The sequence below is a fragment of the Podarcis raffonei genome, chromosome 5 (assembly GCF_027172205.1).
Source record: "Podarcis raffonei isolate rPodRaf1 chromosome 5, rPodRaf1.pri, whole genome shotgun sequence".
NCBI classification, from domain to species: domain Eukaryota; kingdom Metazoa; phylum Chordata; class Lepidosauria; order Squamata; family Lacertidae; genus Podarcis; species Podarcis raffonei.
In genome coordinates this window covers 54,472,959-54,493,392 of record NC_070606.1, presented here as the reverse complement: position 1 = coordinate 54,493,392, position 20,434 = coordinate 54,472,959, and the positions used below count along the sequence as shown (strand labels likewise).

The 20,434-nt window shown below is 40.0% G+C and overlaps 1 protein-coding gene across 9 annotated transcripts in view; it reads left to right on the top strand.

Moving 5' to 3' along the window:
* The first annotated feature begins 266 nt into the window (after positions 1 to 266).
* ADD3 (adducin 3) overlaps positions 267 to 20,434 on the top strand; it is a 95,984-nt gene continuing 75,816 nt past the window's right edge. For 2 of the 9 annotated variants that reach the window (XM_053389252.1, XM_053389257.1), the window contains exon 1: positions 267 to 388. The gene's annotated coding sequence lies outside the window, so the exon portion shown is untranslated. Of the gene's footprint in view, positions 389 to 2,408; positions 2,490 to 2,557; positions 2,988 to 5,616; positions 5,698 to 20,434 lie in introns of those variants that run through there. The other 7 variants (XM_053389259.1, XM_053389256.1, XM_053389258.1 and 4 more) reach the window with 6 other exon arrangements.

Genomic DNA, 20,434 nt, shown 5'->3' with positions numbered 1-20,434 from the left:
CTACTCTCTCCACTTTAGAAACTTTAGAAACATGGAAGTTTGTCCATCGTTTTGCTAAAGATCAGGTTGCATTCCCCCCCCCCCAGTTTGAACTTTATATACAATTTTGCCAGTACAATTTTTTAAATAAGCTTTCCTGTACCCTAGATGGCAGGAAACAGTTGGGGAAGAATCAATAAGCTTTGAGAGAGAGGGAATGCTTTTTGCTTCTGCCAGCGCCTAGTGGCAATATAGAGCCTCTCTAGGAAGTAACATACTTTCCTGTCCTTTTAGCTTTAGAGCCGCTGCAGTGTGTGTGTTGTGACTCTCTCTCTATGCAGCATTGCACGATTTAACACTCCTACAAAAGGAAAAGGCATACGCACAAGAAAACCAGGGACACTATCTGGTAAGCAATCTTCTATTATTTTATAACATATTTAAGTTGTGGTATGGAAAGCCGAAGGAATACTCAGCCACGCTTGGTATCTATTCTGCTGCATGCTTTTTATGTAAGGGTTGCAGACTTGGATGATGATCTGATGGTCTGACTGCAAGAGACACCTCCCCTTTCCCTGCCCTCAGAGTGCTTTTGTACAGTAAATTAACATAAACTTTCATGCAAGAAGGGAAGTAATTAGGATTGCATTTTCTCTCTTTAATGACAGAAATATGGAACCTCTTCCTTCCATATTGAAGATCCAACTACAGCAAATATCAGATGACATATTGCCATAATGGAGCTGGCAAAATCCTCATATCCTCAAGCACTACAAAACTACTTTTGAATCTAAAAGCATATCATGGTGATGAAATAATCCCGGAGAGTAAGGAGAGCCATGGATAGTTGAAATCTGCAGTCTTGGATCTTGCAAGCATTATTAAGGCTCTCACTCTCTCTTTTTTTTAAAGAGCCATATTGGTTGATAGAAGAACCTTCCAGTTAGGTAAAAATATTTATTATGTGGGGGAAGGGGGGGAGAGGAAGGGAATATTGAACATATGTAGTAGGAGGTGTGGGTGTGTCTGGCTGAGTGAGGTGAGTGGGAGCTTGAGAGCGAAATGGAAAGCATGTTAAGTGTGTGCATACTAGAAGGGCTGGAAATCAGAGCTAAAATATGTGTCTGTAAAAAGGGCTGTCATGGATTTAATTTTGAGGAGAGAAAATCTGTAATTCCAAGCATATTGAATTGCAATTAAAACCCACTGAAATCACTGGATTTTTCTCTTGAGTAAACCTGAGAAGGATTGGGCTGTGAACAGCAAGGAGTGAGATCTCTTTTAAGGTGGCACTCTTTCCCATGCTTACTTTAAAGTAAGCCGTATTGAACACAGTGGGACTTTTGAGCAAACATGCATAGGGTCGGGTTGTCATGGAGGAAACAGGTGTCTGCGGGCATAGGAGAGTGTCTGAAATGAAGGAAGGTACGAGTTTGAAAGGAGTGGCCAATCTATTTCAGAAACACAGGAGACGAGAATATATACTGAAGCGGACTGATTCTCAAACCCCATACCAAAGCAGTCCTATTGAAGTCAGTTTGTAGCAGCTAGTTAGGGATTGCAGCCTATCTGGTTCTGGAATGTGAATTTAAAGGAATGCGGGAAGCAAGGCTAAAGTTACACGTTGTCTTTGCAGCAACATAATCGGGGAGATAAACTGGAATTTGTAATGCAATGTAGAGAATGGAAGAGTTGTGTGGAGAACGTGAAGGGAATATGGAGTAGCAGAACTCAACTGAGATGAGAGGTGACTGCAAAACGAAAGGGGAAAAGGAATCGAGCGAGTCCCGAGGGGCTGCAGGGACCTGTAAAAAAAGGGTTTAGAAATGATCTCGCTTATTCTCAAATTATTTCGTCCTGCCCTGTAACTTTGCACTGAACTGCGCAGTTGGGGGGCTTATTTACCCCCAGGCGTGGTATTTGCAGACGTGCTAACAGACACACACGCGAAGGCGCGCGCCGCAGCCTGGATAGGATAGGGAGCACAACGAGGAGGGAAACATCCAAAGCTGCCTGCGAGAGCCCGCCGTTGTTGTTTTTATAGGTTTTATAGGTTTAAATATATAGTAAAAATACAAAAACAAATCAAGGCGGCTGCGTGAGGGACTTGGGCTGCGAGCGCCAAGTGTGGACGGTGTTCCTAATACAGGCAATAGTCAATGTGAGCGTGCAGATCCTGGTCTTCGAAGGTAGACACGCGACAAGAAAAAAAACCCTGTCACGTGTGGAAACCGACCACCAGCCCCCGCTCTTCTCCCTCTTGGGTGCATATGAGGGGCGGGAAGCAGATCCAATATTTCTGCGTGGAGAAAGAGGGCAGAGAGTGGGGCTTCACGTTCTGGAGACGAAGGCGACCTACCCGGGCGTGCGAGAGGAGAGGTGGTGGCAGCGGCGGCAGCGGCAGTGATGACGGGCGGTTGGCCGGGCCCTCGCTCGCCAACAAGCCCGCCCCTCGGGCCTGGCCACTGTGGAGCCTCCGCCCCTCAGGCGTCGCCCGCAGCCGCTGCGAGGTAACAACAAACCGCCCCCTTTGGCCCGTTCCCCTCCGGCTGCGGAGCGACGAAGTTACCCCCCCCCTCTCCTCGCGCCTGCCTGCCGCATAGCAACCCTGAAGCTCCGGCAGCAGCGGCGGCCCACCTGACTTCCTCCCCCTCCTCCCCGCTATTCCGAGGGGCGTCGAGGGGGGAGGTGGGGGCGGGGAGGATTCAAACTTGGAAGAACGTTGGCTGCGCCCCTCGGCTTAGGGGAGGGCAGGCGCGGGAGAATCAATGAGGGCAAGAGAGGGGCGCTGCCAGATAGTGTGCCGTTAACTCCGCCAGCGGGGAGGAGGAGCCCGCGCGACCCTTCCTGCCAGATAGTGAGGTGGCTACGCCCCGCCCCTCCTCTTTCGTCACTCCGGCCAGGCCCGCCCCGCCTTCCTCCGCCGTAGGAGGTGCTGCTGCTCCTGCGAGCCATCCAGAGCAGCCGAGGCGGCAAGAGGGAAACACAAAGGCGCGGGCGCTGCTGAGGTAAGCTGGCTCCTCGCACCCTTCTCCGTGGGGTGCACTGGGTGGTATCCTGAGCGCTGGGAGTCCGGGAGGGGCGGCTGGTTGTTCATTTACTTTAGCCCTCATACGTTTCTCGCTCAGGGGTGGGAGATTCAAAGTGTCCCTGTTGCTCTTGAGGGGATTTCTCTCTCCTTCCTCCCTCGCGCACACTTTCTTTTTGGAGGGAAGGTGTTCTGGGGGGGATTTTTTACGTCTCCCGCCGCCAGTTCCGCCCACATCCTGAGCCATGTTTAATTCAAAGAGAGTCCAGCCTCACCCCCATCCCCCCACCCCGATTCATGATACGAGATATCACTCCGTTTATTGTTTTGGGGCACCGTGTAGGGGGTGGGGCGCCACCAATGAACCTTCCGTGGAAGGAGGGCCTTTTGCTCATCCTAACTTCGGAGTTACTTATACTGTACCTACATCTGAGCACTAGGTGTATAACACCGCCTCACAAAGTGAATTTGTGAATACTCACGTTCACCTTGTTTTTGGCTGCGGGGAGGGGGGAGTTGAGTGTCATCTAGATCTGAGAGCTCATTCAGACCGGGGGAGGGGAAGTTCAAAAGTTCTTTTAAGCCATTTAGATTTGGGGGCCATGCTGACACTTTTTGTTTCATTGGGGTGAACAACGCTGAATGGGCTAATGAGGCTTGGGCTCACCTTTGTGAGTTGTAGCCAAATGGTTTGCTGCATCCAGAATGGCTGCCCTGCTTACTTGCAGCTTGTGCAAACTAGTCAGTTTCCTAAGTGTTCTGTCCTCCAGCTAATTGCCATTGCATCCTTCACTTTGTGTGCGGTCCAGTTCCACTGATACTCTGCCAGTTGATCATCTGTGTTTTCTGTGGCTCCCCACTGAGGTGTGTTTTCCACCATCTCCCAAAGACTGTCTTTGGTATCTTGCACTGACACATACTAGGTGTTCATACTGCTGTTGCTTGTAAACATGGAGCAGATTGCTTGTGCTGTTTGTCTTTTAGAAGTGTACACTGCTATTAATGTTGTTATATTTTTGGAGAGCACCCTTTCGTGGATATTGGCAGTGCAGATAGGATATTCCTCAACTGTCTGTGCCTATATCTGCCACAAATTATTCTATTTACTTTGTTCTGTATTTGGTGGCTTGTTTCTTTGGATGAAATTTCATAAGAGGACTTGTAGGTAGAGAGAAGAATAGGTTTATATGACCATTCAGAATTATCTGGCTTTCCTTTTATTGGTACTGTAGCTCTGTTCCAAATACATCGTAGTTAGCCGAATTGGTAACCTCCAGGTATGCCAACCTTGGTGATATGGGCTTCATTGTTATTATGATTTGATGAGTGAAGTGATATTAGACAAAAGTGAGTGAAACTTTTTGATTTCTTTCCTTTGTGATCCTTTATTAATAAAAATCCAAAACTTAAAAGTCTATAGGCCTGCACAGTCTATAACTCCCAAGTTAAACACAGTTTATTAGCCATGCATTGTGATCTGCCAAATACTTGAAAACCCAACCATTTTTAAAATAATGCTAGGCATATAGCAAAAAAAAAAAAAAGTTTCTAAAATTTCAGGGGGTTTTCATACATAGGAGATCAGCATTTGGCTTGATAGGTCATTCATTGCAGGTGCTTGCTCTACACTACAGTAATTGAGCTGCTTTTGATAAGGCACATGGTAAGAACTGTTATAGAGTTGCCATACGTTCTCTTTTTCATGGTAGAGTCATCATAGCGATCCATAGTTAAAAATAGAAGTCGGCAAGTGTGTCCTCTTTTTTGCTCTTCAAAATATGGTAACCCTAATACTGTATTTTCTTGTGTGTGTGCGTACTCCTGGGAATTTTCTGCTCGAGTGCATGAATATGGGCATGCACTATGGCTATTGTGTTTTAGGAAGCTGCATGTTAATTTAGGATGTATCATCATAAGTCATTGTTGACTTATAAATATAACCACAGTGAAAGTAATTTGTATGCAGAAATATACAGATTTTATCCATGATGCTTAAACCTGTGGGGGAGATCATTTTGCATAGAAGGGTAGAACATTAAAGTGCTTCACTGATAAATTTCTGCTTTTTGTTTTCCCTTTCTAGTTTCATGACAGGTTGAAGTGCAGTTATCTGTATCGGGAGTTCCACAGAGCTAAAAGAAACACACATTCCCTTCTCCTTGCAATTATTCAGTGCCTTCTTTGCTTGGTGGTCTCCTCTTGATGGCATAGTTAGTGAATCTGTTTCTGCTCTCTTTACTAGGCCTTACAGTACAGTGGTACCTTGGTTTAAGAACAGTTTAGTCTATGAACAACTTGGATTAAGAACGCTGCAAACCCAGAAGTAGGTGTTTTGGTTTGTGAACTTTGCCTTGGAAGCAGAACATGTTCGGCTTCCTGTTGAGTGTGTTCCATTTGTAAATTGAGTCCCCCGCTGCTAATTAGAGGCTTCCTGTTGTGTCTGTTGGCTGTTGAGTCCCGAGCACCCACGCAACACAGAGGTGATATTTTGTTTTTGCTATATATTTTTTGTCGGTTTTTTTACTGTGATTTGCTCTTTGTTTTATGGGATTGACTTGTGACTGTGGCTTGTGATTTCATTTTTGTGACTTGTTTTTGTGTCTGTGTAGAACCCAGTTCAGCTACTGGTTGATTGTGTGACTGCAGAAATGGATAAAAGCCCCCCATCCAAACAATGACTATCAGTGCACGTAAGAAAAAAAATAATTTTAATTTTTATCATCTATAATACGTTCTTATTTATTTTATAGTACAGTAGTATAGTACATTGATTATTGCCTTCATTTTAGGGATCAATGATCTCGTTAGATAGTAAAATTCCTGTTAAATTGCTGTTTTAGGGGTTGTTTTTCATCGTCTGGAACGGATTAATCCATTTTCCATTACTTTCTGTGGGAAAGCACGCATTGGTTTAAGAATGCTTTGGTTTAAGAATGGACTTCCAGAACAGATTAAGTTCGTAAACTGAGGTACCACTGTACTGGGAGTGGGAGAAAGTACAGGGCAACATAATTTTGTTGCTACCCAATTGATGCTGCTGCGAATCTGTTGCATCCAGGATTCAAAGGCAGAAATGAAAGTGATGATGCTTTTGTATTTGACTGAATTACAAAACAAGCAGTGCACTTAGGGCTTGATGTTAGAAAGGTACTTTCAAATGTTGCAGGGTACAGAACACCTTCAGGTATTTGGCCAAGGAATACATTGTGGGATTCTCACAAGCATATGCCTCATGCAACAGAGTGGCAAGGCCTTTGCACAACACAGCCTCCAGCTTTTGTTATTTGTTGCCTACTTCAGATTCCTTCGCCTTCTGCATCATGTTTAAGAAGTTGGTCTATATTTGGAAATTCTCACACCAGTAAGAGCAACTGACATGTGAAAGGGTAGAAGCTTGTTTCAATCTGGACAAACTTCAATTTTTTGAAGTATGTGATAAATATAGTGACAAATATGAAGAAACAAAATCTGAATTTTTCTCATCTCTTTTTATGGAAATGAGTGTTTTATGTCTGCTTGACACTGCAGAGAAAACACAATAATTTTCAGAATAAAGAACAATTTGTTTTACTATAATGTTTTTGCTTCCTGTTGTTATTATTTGTTGCCTGGTCCTTATAAACTGGCACAACTAAGGAGATGCTAGGTTCCTTACAATTCAGTAGTTTTTAGCTCCATGTTTAACAAAACTTTAAAGAATATATTCAATTTATAATTATTGTCTGAAGAAACTGTACTTTTTATAAACTAGACATGATGCTTCTTTGGTAGACAGAGTTATACATAATGCATTAAGTTTCCTAAAGTAAAGACATGAATTTTGATACCGGTTCTTTCCTGAGAAAAAGGCAAGGGGGAAATGTTTACAGTGGACCCCCCGGATACGAATTAAATTCATTCCAGGGGTCCATCCACAACCCAAAAAGTCTGAAGGCAGAGGCACTGCTTCTGTGCACACACGTGGCATGATTGAGCACTTCTGCGCATGTGTGGGCGGCGAAACCTGGAAGTATACACTTCTGTGTTTGCCACGTTCATAACCCGAAAGTTACGTATCCAGAGCAATATGTAACATCTATAGCTTGAACTGAATGGGAATGTTTGTTTTTAAAATGGTGGGATCATATCAATAATGTCTAGTAATGGAACTTGGGTAGGTATAGATGAATTAGTCTATTTCTGGCCCATGTTGACATCACATATATTCATTTATAAGCTGTTCTATTTCATCATTAATGGCTCCCAACTATTTAAATAACTATTAATAGCTATAGTAACTATTTAAATCACAAAAAATGAATTTAAATATATTTCTTTATCTCTGTATACACATTTCTAAATGTATTTTACCCTCAATTGTGTTTTTAAAATGCTATTTGGTGTGTTTGAATCAAGAACTGCTTTGCAAAATTTGGAGAAGTACGAAATCCAAAGGACAACCAGGTTCCAATCTATGTATTAGTCTAGGCTATACAAAATAGATCAAACTAAAAATGGAGACCAAACTAAATTTTCCTCTGTCCCTAATCCAGAATTTGGAGGCATTTGCTTACAGCTTAGAGACATTGGTTTTAATAAGGGGAATGATTTTGTTTAATTAACAATTTTATGTAACCATACTCTTCTTGGTATAAGAGGAAAAGAGTACTGGTATTATAGTTCATAGTGGACCTATGGTGAGATATTTATTGGCAAATAATATTCCAACCCCCTGGATAATTTACTACTAATATGTTTTGCAATGTTGCTGGGTATTTAAAAATCTAAGATAAATTTCAGAATTTAAATCAAATCAATTGCCAGAAATTCAGTAATTTGGTATGCTGTAAACAAATTTATGTTTTTTGTAATAATGTTATTCTTTTTGTGTCCCGTTGTAAATATTGAGGAACGTTGGGACAATTGAAAGAAATTGGTATTATAGAGCAACACAGTAAATTACAGGGAAACAACTCTGTCCCATTTCTTTCACTCATTTCAGTGTTATATTCCTCTCTCTCCTTTGATTGCTGGAAATGCTATATATTCCTTTCCTACATGGTTAGTTCCTAAGTCCTTGAAAGAACAATATCCAGAAATGCTGTGTGTGTATTGGCGTACAGATGAGGTGGTATAAGGGTTCTGAAGGAAGGATTAATTTGGATTTCCCCATATGCCCCTTTTGGATCCTGGCCAGTGTTAACACATCTTCAAGTTCTCTGCAACAATGAAAAGGAGAAACCTGCTCTTCAAAAGAATGTGTTATAGTTCTATGCCTCCAGTATTCTGTACTTCTTTATGTTATTTGCATTGCAATCACAACCATGCAGATGTTCAGACACCATGCCAGTGGCTGTTGGCCAGGATATGGCATTCATCCTTACTCTGCAGGTGTCCATGAGCCTCTGATTGATGGAAGCTGGGATTGAATGGCAAAGGATGAATCACTCTGTTATTGTTCTGTTTTCCTGCCAGGTTTCTTGGTACTATTTGGTACTTTGCTGTAAGCTAAGAGAAAATAAATGGATAGTTAAGCAGCAGTGCAAGCTTCAAAGTGAGGTTGTGTAATGCCAATCGTTGGATTTATGAAGGTGAATTAAAATACATTATGTCGGGTGTTAGATCAGTGGAGGGCAGACTTTAGACTTGTGAGATGTGTCTTGTGTTTTACTAGAACGATGAGATCTACCAAATGGAGCAAAGTACCAAAATATATTGTTTTTTTCTTAATATATATATTAATAATATAATATATGTATATATATATAAATAAAAATGCTGGGGGTTTTTTCAGAATCAGAACCCAGCTGAGCTCACCACCCTTCTACACAATTATCAATTCCTGGTTACCTCAAGCTTTCTTCTTTTCAGCAGTCTTTCCTTTTTTGGGGGGGATGGGTGTCATTTTATTATTGGTTATGTTGACATTATTGAGAGGCAGAAATCCTTGCAAATCACTTAGATGAGGATCTGCTGGTAGATTTCTGTCTACTGCACACCACTGATTTAGATATTTTGGTCTTGTTTGAAAGTTTGCAGTACTGTATAATGTACTGAGGTATATTTCAGTTTGGGTTTTTTAGGACACATCTCAAAATAATAATATAAAATATGTCACAAAATATTCAGCTTTTTAAAATATGCACTATTCCTGCATAAAAGGTCTCCAACTGCTATAATTCATTTCTAAGTGTTCAGGAATCTTTGAAATCAAAACATGACTTAGAAGTTGGTTAACGATAGCTTGCAATCTAAAGGAAGTTTAGAGACTGAAATAATATCTGCCACCCGTTTGTTTTTATTTTTTAAGATACACGGAAAATGTTTGACTGCCTTGTGTTGCAGTTTCTTTTTAAAGCTGTAAATATTCCTCACAGCACCACTGGTGCTCTTTGACACAGTAAACCTAAAGCAAGGATCATAGTTGGAGACTCTTCCGAATGTTTCAGGATTAAAAGATGCACCCAGTGAGTGTCTTTTCTTTCTAGTTACCTTTGGCTTCTGTATAAAGCTGTTACTAGTTATAGTTAGAGATGATCCTACTATTGTAGGTATACAAACTAGAAGCAGCACTTTGGGTTTTTGTTATAAGCTGATAATGTGGTAGTAATTATGAAAAGCTTGATTAAGTTGGTTAGGAATTTTTCCACATTTAAAATCCAGATAAACAAATACTAAGCAGCAACAATACATGGTAGTAGAGTCTCCAAAATTCCACCTGTAGTTTGGGGGTTTTTTATTACGCATCAATGTAATCATTCAAATAATCTATTTTAATCTTCAAACAATATTCTGTGCTTTCTGTGTTTAAACAATGGGCACACCTACTGTGCTAATGACTCAAACAGCAAGAACACAACCATTATTCATAAATAATAAGTGGGACCTATTTTGTATTGTTGACTTGCACTTCTGTAGATCCCCAAGAGAGGCACTTTTGAATACATACCTGACTAGTAAAGTTTCACCACATCTATTTGCTTAACCGTTATGATGCTGCTTGGATTTAATATATTAAGTGATCTTTTAGTTCTATGCGAACAAACCCTGGCGTGGCTGCAAGGAAGAGATTGGAAGCATCCAATTTCACCTTGGATTCAAGTTGCCCTTCAAAACTTCCATGCTGATTCAAGCACTATGTCTTTTATAAAGTCATTCAAAAATCTCTGGATCATCTGATAATGGCCAGTGTCGTGTCTACAAAGATTGCCATGCAGAACTTTGATCTCAATCTTTCAAAATTGTCTATAATTTTAAGATAGTGATCTATTAGTTACCTCACATGATGTAACATTTCTAGTATCTTGGGTTATTTTCAAGCATCACAAGATTACTTACTTTCAGACTATTTCTACCTCATGCTCTATGGCACTTTGTATACTGTGTTAATCTCAGAAGTGTGTGAGCTTCTTGAAGTTGCCTAGGGCGACTTTATCACCCATTCTCACCCCAATCTAATAAGGGAGGATCAAGTAGCCTCTCAGTGTTACTCCAGACAAGGTGAGGTTAGGAACCTGGGATCACTCTGCAATAGGGCTGAACGATATATATCGTCCAAAACTTGTTTGAAGTACGTATCATGATATCGGATTTTGACTTGGCAGTACATTGCGAATCATGATGTATGTTAGAGCTGGGTGATAAATAACCCAAAACAGGTTTCAAGTACATATGATACTGGTTTCCTAATTTTTTACCTGGCAAAAATCACAATGTGGGGAAAACCATGAAGATGGCCAATGCCTCTATGTAGCTCCATCCTTTTTCCAGACTTCGTGATATAGCTGGATATCTCCCAGCCCTACTCTGCAACAACTCAACCCAAACCAACAGCCTCTCTACCAATGTTTGCCACAGTTTATTAGTATAATGTATGTACTTCATCACAGTGTGTTTGGCCAGTACCTGAAATACTGAGCCAGTAAGATAGTTGAACTATATCAAACTTTATTTTCCCTTCTCTCCACATCTAACTCTGTAGATCCCATGTTTATTAGTTTGTAAATGAAATGGAAACACTTCAGAATAAGGTTTCTGCATGCACAGGAGATTTCCTAGCCACAGAGGTATTTGTAAATTTAAAAAGAAAATAAGATTTGTTAACAACACATAGCAAACAAGCAGCCCAACAAGGATCTTAGTAAATGCTTCTGCAGTTGAAACTTTGGCTTGGCTTAAAACTTGCATAGTATTATTTGCAATGTCTTATTTTAATAAAATACATTTTAATCCTGCAGAAAATATTTTTCTCTTCCCCCTATCTTCTTCTACTGTGGGGGAGGGACACATGAAATATTCTGTTTTCCATGTGATGGAAGTGACTTAAATTAGAATCCTTATGGATTTCTAATGGTGAAAGATTGATCTCACTCTTTTTCTTTGTGCGGCTTGGCATTCAAAATAGGTATGACTCATGTATGCCATATAACAGATTGAAAGGATGATCATAAAATTCTTTTCAGAACCGTTTGCATAGGTTTTTAGAAAAAAATAAAATGTTGTTCCAGTTGAGTCCAGGCATAGTGCCCATTTGTGAGCTCAGTGAAACCCTGTGTTTCCCCCCTGGCAATAGGACCTCAGAGGCAGAGAAGAGGAATGTTGCAGGTGATGGGAGGTCCATGTGCCCTCTCATAGTCCTTCATCCTGCCATTGTGCTAAGGCAGAGTCTAGATAAGTGGTTCCCAATTAGCTAATTACTGAGGACCCCCTATTTTTCAAAAGCCAAACCACGGACCCCATATTTTTGAAAATTTTGATGACTCCATGGTAATTACCTTGCAAAGCAATTTTTTGAACAGAATGTGGGGTAGCCCTTAATAAGCAAAGGACTTTAGGTATATTAAAAACAACAACAACAGACTAGGGCTGAGCGATACCTGGTTTTCAACATTGTGATACGTCAGTGGCTATACATTGTGATATTCTGATATATCAGAATGTCTGAAATTGGATATCAGATGTGGTGGTGAGGGAAGGAGCAGTCGCAGAGGTCGGGCGGGTGGAGGAGGAGAGGAAGCGGAGTCACCTTCACTGCATGTTTTGAGTGCGGAGGGGATGGGGTTGGGGGTGCATCAAGCTGCTGTCAGCAGGGCAGACAGTGGTGGCAGCCATTGAAGATGGACATCCGCTGTGACTGTTGCTGCTTTCCTGCGGACTTACGCGAGGAACGAAATATTGCTGAGTCAAAATCGTTATTGCAGAGTGATTTCAAAACTGATTTTGGCCAATATATTGAAAAATTGCACAGCACTAAAACAGACCATAAAATTTGTGATATTAGCATGCAGAAATGACAAAATAATAGTTGGGGTGGAGGCAAAGGATGGGGTCGCGAACCCCCTGGGTGCGTTCCGCGGAATCCCAGGGGTCCCCGGACCCCTAATTGGGAACCACTGGTCTAAATCTTTTATCACAAAATGTGTCCACAATATGTAATTATTTCATTCCATACCATGAGATGTGTGTGTGTGCTTGTATCTGCATATGTGAGCTTGCAGCAGCAGCCGCATATGTCACATTGAAAACTGTCTTTGAACTTTGGGAGTTGAAATAGCTGAGCCTGTATCAGGCCCATAGAGAGCTTGCCCAGGGCAGCCAGTCAGAGTTGGGTGCTTCCACCAACTTAGCCCCCCAAGGCCTGGGGCAAGTGTAACCCAGCTTCTGCCTCCCCCATTACAGACCTGGCTTGAATGGAGGGGAAAGATTGTGGGAGGCACCTGCTGTTTAAAACACTTTTTTTTTTTTTGCACAGACATCTTCCCACATGCTTTTGGTTTGAGCTCAAAACCTTCAGGGTTGTAGTTGAGCAAAAGTTAGATGCCTCTAACTCAGGCATGACACACTTCCTTTTTAGTGTAATTTATGGCAACTGGTATGTTTTTTCTCCATACCTATTTGATTAAGTCAAAGCAGATTTGACAATTATCTTTATCCTCAAAACATGAATAGAAGGATAGTGAATAACCAACCTGGTGTGCATATCATTTCTCCTTTTTCAGGGGTTTGCAACATATCTATTGAATTTCCTGAATCAAACTTCAGCAAAACATTTACCTTCAGTTTTGCCCTTGGTCTTAGCTTAAGGCTGTGCATTAATATTAATATTTAAACCATTAATTAAAGCATTTAACATAGCATTCAGACAAAGGATAGCTGAATTGTGTAATGTCTGGTTTAATTCATAAAGGTGAAATAATAGCCTGAAGCTTTACTTTTGAGAGAGGCCTCCATCCAGTATTCAAGCTTAAAACAACCTTACTTCATCAGGTAATCCCATCTTCCACCTTTGTAATATAAATTGTATGCTGCTTCCATTGCCTAGGGTTAAATAAAATACTCTCTTGAGTTCCTTCTACTCGAACAAAGGTTTTGTTAGAGTGCTTAGAAAAACAATAAGGCTCTCTTTTATACAAGGTGACCTTTGATATATTTTGGCTTCAGGTTTCACAAGGACCTGTTGTAAAAGATTTTGGTTACAACCCTCACCTGACTATAATATGTTGGTGGTTAATTGTCAAAACATGTTTGAAGTTGAAAAGCAAAGCATGGTTGCCTCATCGAGTAAAGTGGAGATGATTGAATCTTTTACCTTGTGATACTTGCACAATTCTTTATAATCTATTGATTAGTAGAGCAAAAGCTGCCTGATATTTACATTTTACTAAATACAGAGCTGTCAAAGTTAGCTCCTTTTACTGCACAATAAAAATAAATCCAAGAGTGCTTTACTTATTGATTAACTTGGAGGAATGTGTACCTTGCATATGTTTCTAAATTGAGAAGGACTGTCAAGGACAGGGGTGAGCAATGTGGCCAAGGACCACATTAGAGCCAGAGGGTAGGCTGATTTGCATACACAATTGGCATACCATCGTGAGCATTCCTCTGCCTAGTACCTTGATGCTTATGTACCTTGGAGACCTTTATAGATCAAGTATTGCTAACCCACATTTTTAGACTCCTAAGGTAGCCTGTTAGAAATCATGAGGTTTGATATATAGGAGTGGAATTCTCTGTTACTGGAGTGGGGAACCTTTGACCATCCAGATGTTGTTTGATTGAAGCTCACCTGATCATGGAGTTCTGTTGCTGGGCTGATGGAATCTAACAACATCTGGAGGACCACAGGTTTCCCAACCATGCTATACATACATTCGAGTAAACATAGGACTTTTACTTGTAATTAATTAATCCTTTTCAGATTATGTGCTCTCTTGGTTTCATATATCTTTCTATAAGCTCAGAAAGCAACACACCCCCGTGTGTTTTTAGCAGGAACCTTTAGGCCTTCCAAAACCTGGAGGGTGGATTATTGTATGTCAAAGGTGACTTTATTTTCTCCAACGTGCTTCTAAATGTCATTACTCTGCCCTCAACAGAGCTTAATGTAAGGCATATATTGTTCATTAACCTGCTACATTAAGGACAAAGATTAATGAACATATGATAAGCAGTGCTTTAATTTAGTTTGCATTTCAGTAGCGTTGAATGACAAATGGAGATATGTGGGGGGACTTGGATTAGTAAATTTTCTTGGACTAATAGTGTTTACAGATATTTGCAAAGCTGACTAGTCTGATCAGTTTTAAATTAAACTTTAATATTACAGTATTGAATACTGTATTAAGAGAAACAATTGTATTTTTTCAGAGAGATGCTTGTTTTGTGCCCTGCGTGGTCTGTTGTCAGGAGCTGGAGTCATGCAACAATAGAGCACCCGATGTCAGTGAAGTTAACTCTCTATGCAAAGAAACAAAACAGCTTAGTCCTACTGGTCATAGTATCCCTTCCCAGTAGGTCTTGCCCCAATTAAGTAGTTGCGAGGACTGAAGGTCTCTGCTTTCCCACCGTTCTCTAAGGTGCTTCCCTCGGTTCATTCCCCAGCAACCTAAGGCTCCATTGCCTTGCCTCTTGTTGCTCCACGCTCTTCATTTCTCTGTGTATTCTGGGAGACCAGGGGGTAAAGGGAGCTGGTCGCAGCAGGAGGGGGAGGCTCCCTGGACTCTTCAGCAGCCAGCCTCATCTCTGTCTCCTGGCCTTCCTCCTCTCCAGTCTATGAATCAGAACTGCCCCAGCTTCTTCCTGCTCACCAAACCCTGTTGTCTTTTCATCTTCCAACAGCTCCTTTTCCCAGTCTGCTCCGTCTTCTCCCTCACTACTCATCATCATCCCCAGCTGGGGAACCTCCAGTCCCCTGACTCTGAGCCTTCTTCCCCTGGGGGGGGGGTTCCCTTGGTGGTTTCCCAGCTAGTGCCTCCCACCACTCTTCTGAATCCAGCCAGTCCATAACATCTGTATACTTCTCAGTCAGCTGATTTATCCTTCATGATTTAGTTAAACCAAATATTTCTATAATATTGTAATTATATCTATAAACCGGTATTCAGTAAATTTATATTTGCTTTATCTGTCTTAATTTGATGGAGTATAATCTACAAAGGTCAGAATAAACTGGCAAAAAGGTTGTATGTGACTTACTCATACCTGAAAGTAGATCAATCAAGTTAATCATGACTAAATTAAATCCATTGATTTCAGTGGATCTGCTATTCAATATGGCTTAGTCATATACTATATGAAATATGTATTATGTTACAGTTTTCAAGCATGTGAAAGTCTTGTACGAATAGAACAAAAAACTGTATTTTAACCTTGTATTTTGATTACAGTCTTCCTCAGTTTTCCTTCCAAATTTATGACATTTATTACTTCTAGAAGTATTTTCTGAACACTTGCATTTGGGCGGGGGGATTATTGGGTTGTTTTTGTTTTGATTATGTATTTTGTGGTTTTGTATTCTGCTTTTATCCTTTGAACAACCCTGAGACCTGTGGGTATAGGGCAGAATACAAATTAATATAATATAATATAATATAATGTAGTGGGCTGAATAGATTAATGGCAAACTAGTAGCTGAATAGATTAGTGGCAAACTAGTACTAGGGTTATTCTGTAAAAATGTCAACCTATATAGACCTATATTTATTTTCATATATTCTGCATCATTTTAAATATACTTTTGCAGCCTTTCATTATCTGGCAACAGTTTTCCAAACTGACATTTTGTGTGTGAGTAAAACAACCATACTTGTGACATGCAAGATGACCCAGATTTTTTCTATTTTTTTCTAAGCTTCAGTTAAATACACCCCCCAAAAAGATAATAGGCTAATGATATTTTATTTCAGGGGTCACCAGCCCTTGTAGACTAGTGGACAGCTTTTCAAATTTCGAGGGTGTGTTGGGCATGCCTGTCACAAAATGGCTACCAGGGAGGGGGCAATGCAAACACAAAATGGCTGTGGTAGGAAGTGTTAAAGCACGTTGTTAAGAAGGCAAGTTTAATGTAGCACTGCTAAGGAGGTATGCCCAATATCCAATTAGGTTTGTGTGCCCTACGCAACCTAGACGCCATAGGCAGAAAGAGTATTAATCAACCTAAACTTCTGCTTATATTTTACAATACCATACAGTAATGTATATTGTGTGGTATGGGGAAGAGGACAAGATATGGGTTCTAAATGAGTAGATGTATATGCTAGTATTCATCTTTGGCTGTCAAGATTTCACATCCACTTCTATGCATGTTTTAAATGCAGAATTAAATCCCACAGTGTTCAATAGGACTTTGAACACGACTACATTCTTAGGGAGTTGAATATGAAAGGGTCCTCCGGGAACATTAAATATGACCTATTTTCATTTCTACTTCAGTTCTGCGTTGTCTGCATGATGATGTAATCATAGTTCCTCATCTTACATTCAAAACAAGAAATAAAGAGCAGGTACCGTTGATATTATACATTTTGGCCTCTTCTGAAAATAGGATTATATTATATAAACATTACTCGCAAATCCCACTGCTGGTTACATAAACTTTAACAGCATCATGATAAATGCAAGAGGCTAACCTCGGCTCCTTCAAAGTCCCCAACATGTGCAAAGAGAATTGAAGATGGGGGTTGAGCAATCATCTTTGCTCAAGGGACCACAGTTGTGCTCACTCCTGGTGAATGCATCTGTCATCCTTGTGACTTTCCTCAGGATCGGTCAGATCTCATGCTGAGGCTCATCAGAAATCAAAGAGATATCCTTCACCACCACCTGCCTTTTTCGGGCTCTGGAAATTAGAGGAATGACTCCATCTTTTGCTAAGCTGCCAATAGGCTTCCAAGCAGTAAGATATCTCCCTTCATGGCTCACAATGTTTGCAGTGAAACTGGAGTGACCCCAGAACCCAGAACTCAGTGTGATGTTACAAGTAAGACTTGTTCCTTTCCCCCTTAGAGAAAGGGCAGAGTTGGTGGCTGCCACAAATTTTGGCAGTCTATGAAGTCTACCCTAGGTCTTCTTTCCAGAATTCTCTGTACATTCCAAAGAGCTCAGGTGTGGGGTTTGTGATCACTACACATTAAATATTGTTTGGACACTCGGTAATATAGTAAAATTCAGTATGAAAACCTAATCACACAGATGCTATTGAATTATTATTTTTTCCACAGATGTCAGTGGCATGCAGGGTCATTTAAATTATGACACTTGGCTAAGAAAATATTAGCAATTTCTTCCTTTAGTTCTGTTACATCTGCGAAAGGTTATTTGCCTTTTTGGCTTAAAGTGTCAAAGTGTGAGCAAAGTTACCACTATACTAGATAGTATTCCCTTGGCTGGAAAACACAGTTCACCACTATAGTTGTAGAGGGCAGGATGGAATGAGCAGCAGAGCTGAAAACTACTGAGGTGGGAGGAAGAGACTTTATGTGCTAGTCAAGGCTAAGAAAATGTAACTACTGTTGGAAACACAAAAAGCTGCTTTCTTTTGAAACATAATTGTATATATTGTTAGAGGTATCATTATCCTAACTGATGTACCCATGTTCTTCATCTTCTCAGCAGTTCATGTTTAATGCCTAAATATAAAGCTGTGAACTAGTTCACTCAAAGCTTGAGATAGTTATGAACTTAAAAGATTTGTGACACTCTGGATGTGTTTGAGTTGGGAGAATTTTATTTGAGAACTAGTATATTGAAGCATACAGACTGCAGCTCTTTTATAAAATGAAAAGAGCAGGTGACAGGGAATCCTTATTCTCCAAAGCCTAGAAAACCTGCTGACTACCATTTAGTTCTCTCACAGCTATTAAATTGTCCTCATTGGATAAAAAAACAGTTTCTCCAATCACATGCTGCTTAATAGGTGACTGCAGTATATGTGCTGTGGCAACAAAATACATAATTTCTGATGGTTAGGAGAATGGAAGCAATTACTCATGCTTTCTTGACATAATAATCAAGTACAATGATGAGCAACACATGTGCCATTGGATCCATTTTCTTGCAGCCTGGAACCATTTTAACAAAACATGTCTCCTTTTTTGCCACCCCCTCACTTATCTGGGATTCATACCTGCCACAAAATTAAGGTTACTCTTTCCCTTGAAACTTGTCCCTGCATTTTTTTAGAAGTATGTTTTTGAGAGGTTTCTGGTGCCCACCACTAAATCTGGTGAGTAGGCAAGGAGGTGAATAGGTTAGTATTTTCTTCTCATTTTGTTCAAAGTCAGAATGCATGCTAAACTCTGTATGTAATGGCCATGGTATGATTTCAATATGTTGTACAATCCATTAAACTTCTATTACTCATCCCAGTCTGTCAGGAGTGGTCATACTAAAAATTCAAACTGAAACAGATAGCAATTGCTCAATTTCAAATGTGAATCTATGACAAGATTCTAAATGTGGGAATGAAAATATGGGAAGTTACAAAAATTAATATGTAGCAAGGGAAAATAAATAATTGAGAAAAAAGTATAAAAGTAGTATAGCTTGCTACTTTTAATGTTTGATTATTTAAAATTTATTATCTAATTTTGCCATAAAACAAAACAATGACAGTGTCTTTCCAGACATGTAAACAAAATTCACCATGACTGAATAAGTGAGAGTCATAAGAGGATTATAGGGAGAGTCAAATGAGGGCAAAACCATGACATGATTACAATGTAGCTTGACTGGTTATTTCTGTGTGCTTAAGTTACTTTTCTGATCTGCATGCCCTTCTCAAGGCTAACTAGCAGGCATGCTTTTTTACTTCCATGTAGAAATAAGAACTGCAGTAAGAATGCTGCTCTGTGCAAATGAGCAAGGAAACTTAATTTCAGTTACTGAGAGATCTGTCACCTTCTCAAGGTCAGATGCCATTCCAGTAAATTCCAGTATTGTACTGTAACATCTGGTCTTGTACAGCAGTTTCTGACCTGGAGGTTGATTACTTGGAAAGATCCACAACATGTCTTGTGTTACTCAGGTTCTGGAGCTGGCTTCTTCCACTTAAGAACAAAATACAGTCGTACCTTGGAAGTCGGAACAGAATCCATTCCGGAAGTCTGTTCGACTTCAAAACGTTCAACTTCCAAAGTGTGGCTTCTGATTGGCTGCAGGAAGCCAAGGCAACTTGAGTTGGATGAAGAGATGAATAAATGCCAGACAAGTTTTGAGTCTAGACAAATTATGATTGTACGTGTGGGGTTGGAGATAGAATTTTTTGTGGGAGATTGTGTTTATTTCTGTTATTCCCTGCCCCATTTGAATTCCTACATCTATGTCTCACTTTCTATGCTCACTTTAAAAATCATCAGTTATGATTAATGTACACATACATTTTACTTCAAGGCCTTCAGTTTTGCTTTTGTTGAGTTTGCTGTATAGTTTATCATTCAAGAAAACAAAATGTCACATAATCTTGGGGTCCATTCACTTGTTTGAAGAGTGTCTCATAGGTAACAGTTACTATAATGCATCCATATTATTTAAAATGCATAGATTTAGATTGCAGTACAAATTGTTTAAGATCAGGTTTGATTTCTTGGCTTCATCAAACATCTGCAGTAGGGGAAAATATTTTGTATAGACTTGATGCTTGACAAAAAAAATGTGTTTACCTACAGTAGCATCCAAAGGAAAGGGGAAAAAACACTTTCAGAAGTTGGTCATTTCCATAACTTGATTAATAATGAATTTCAAATGTGAATTTATCAAGTGATTACAAACCAATGTGTTTAATGCTTCATCTTGTGGCATACTGTATGTTGCTAGCTCTGGTAAGTGTTGTCAAAAGGAAGTAAAATAAAAACTATCAGTGTCTTCTTAAAAATACCCTTTATTTCTCAGTTTTCTCTGTTTTTCTTTATTATAGTATTTTTAAATCCTTCCTTGATTTCTATACATGTAAGATAATAGTTGCTGGAAAGTGTTTTAGAGGGATTACTTCGACTTTTATTTCTACTAGGTTGTTTTGTTTTGTACTGAAATTGAACTCTTAAAAGAAGTCTGGACACTTTACTAAGATATTAAGACTTTGCTATGGTTACTTGATTGAATGCAGCCATGGGAATGTTGACAAAGCCAAGTTCAGGGGCGGATGTTTCATTTGCAGTGGAAGGTCACAGA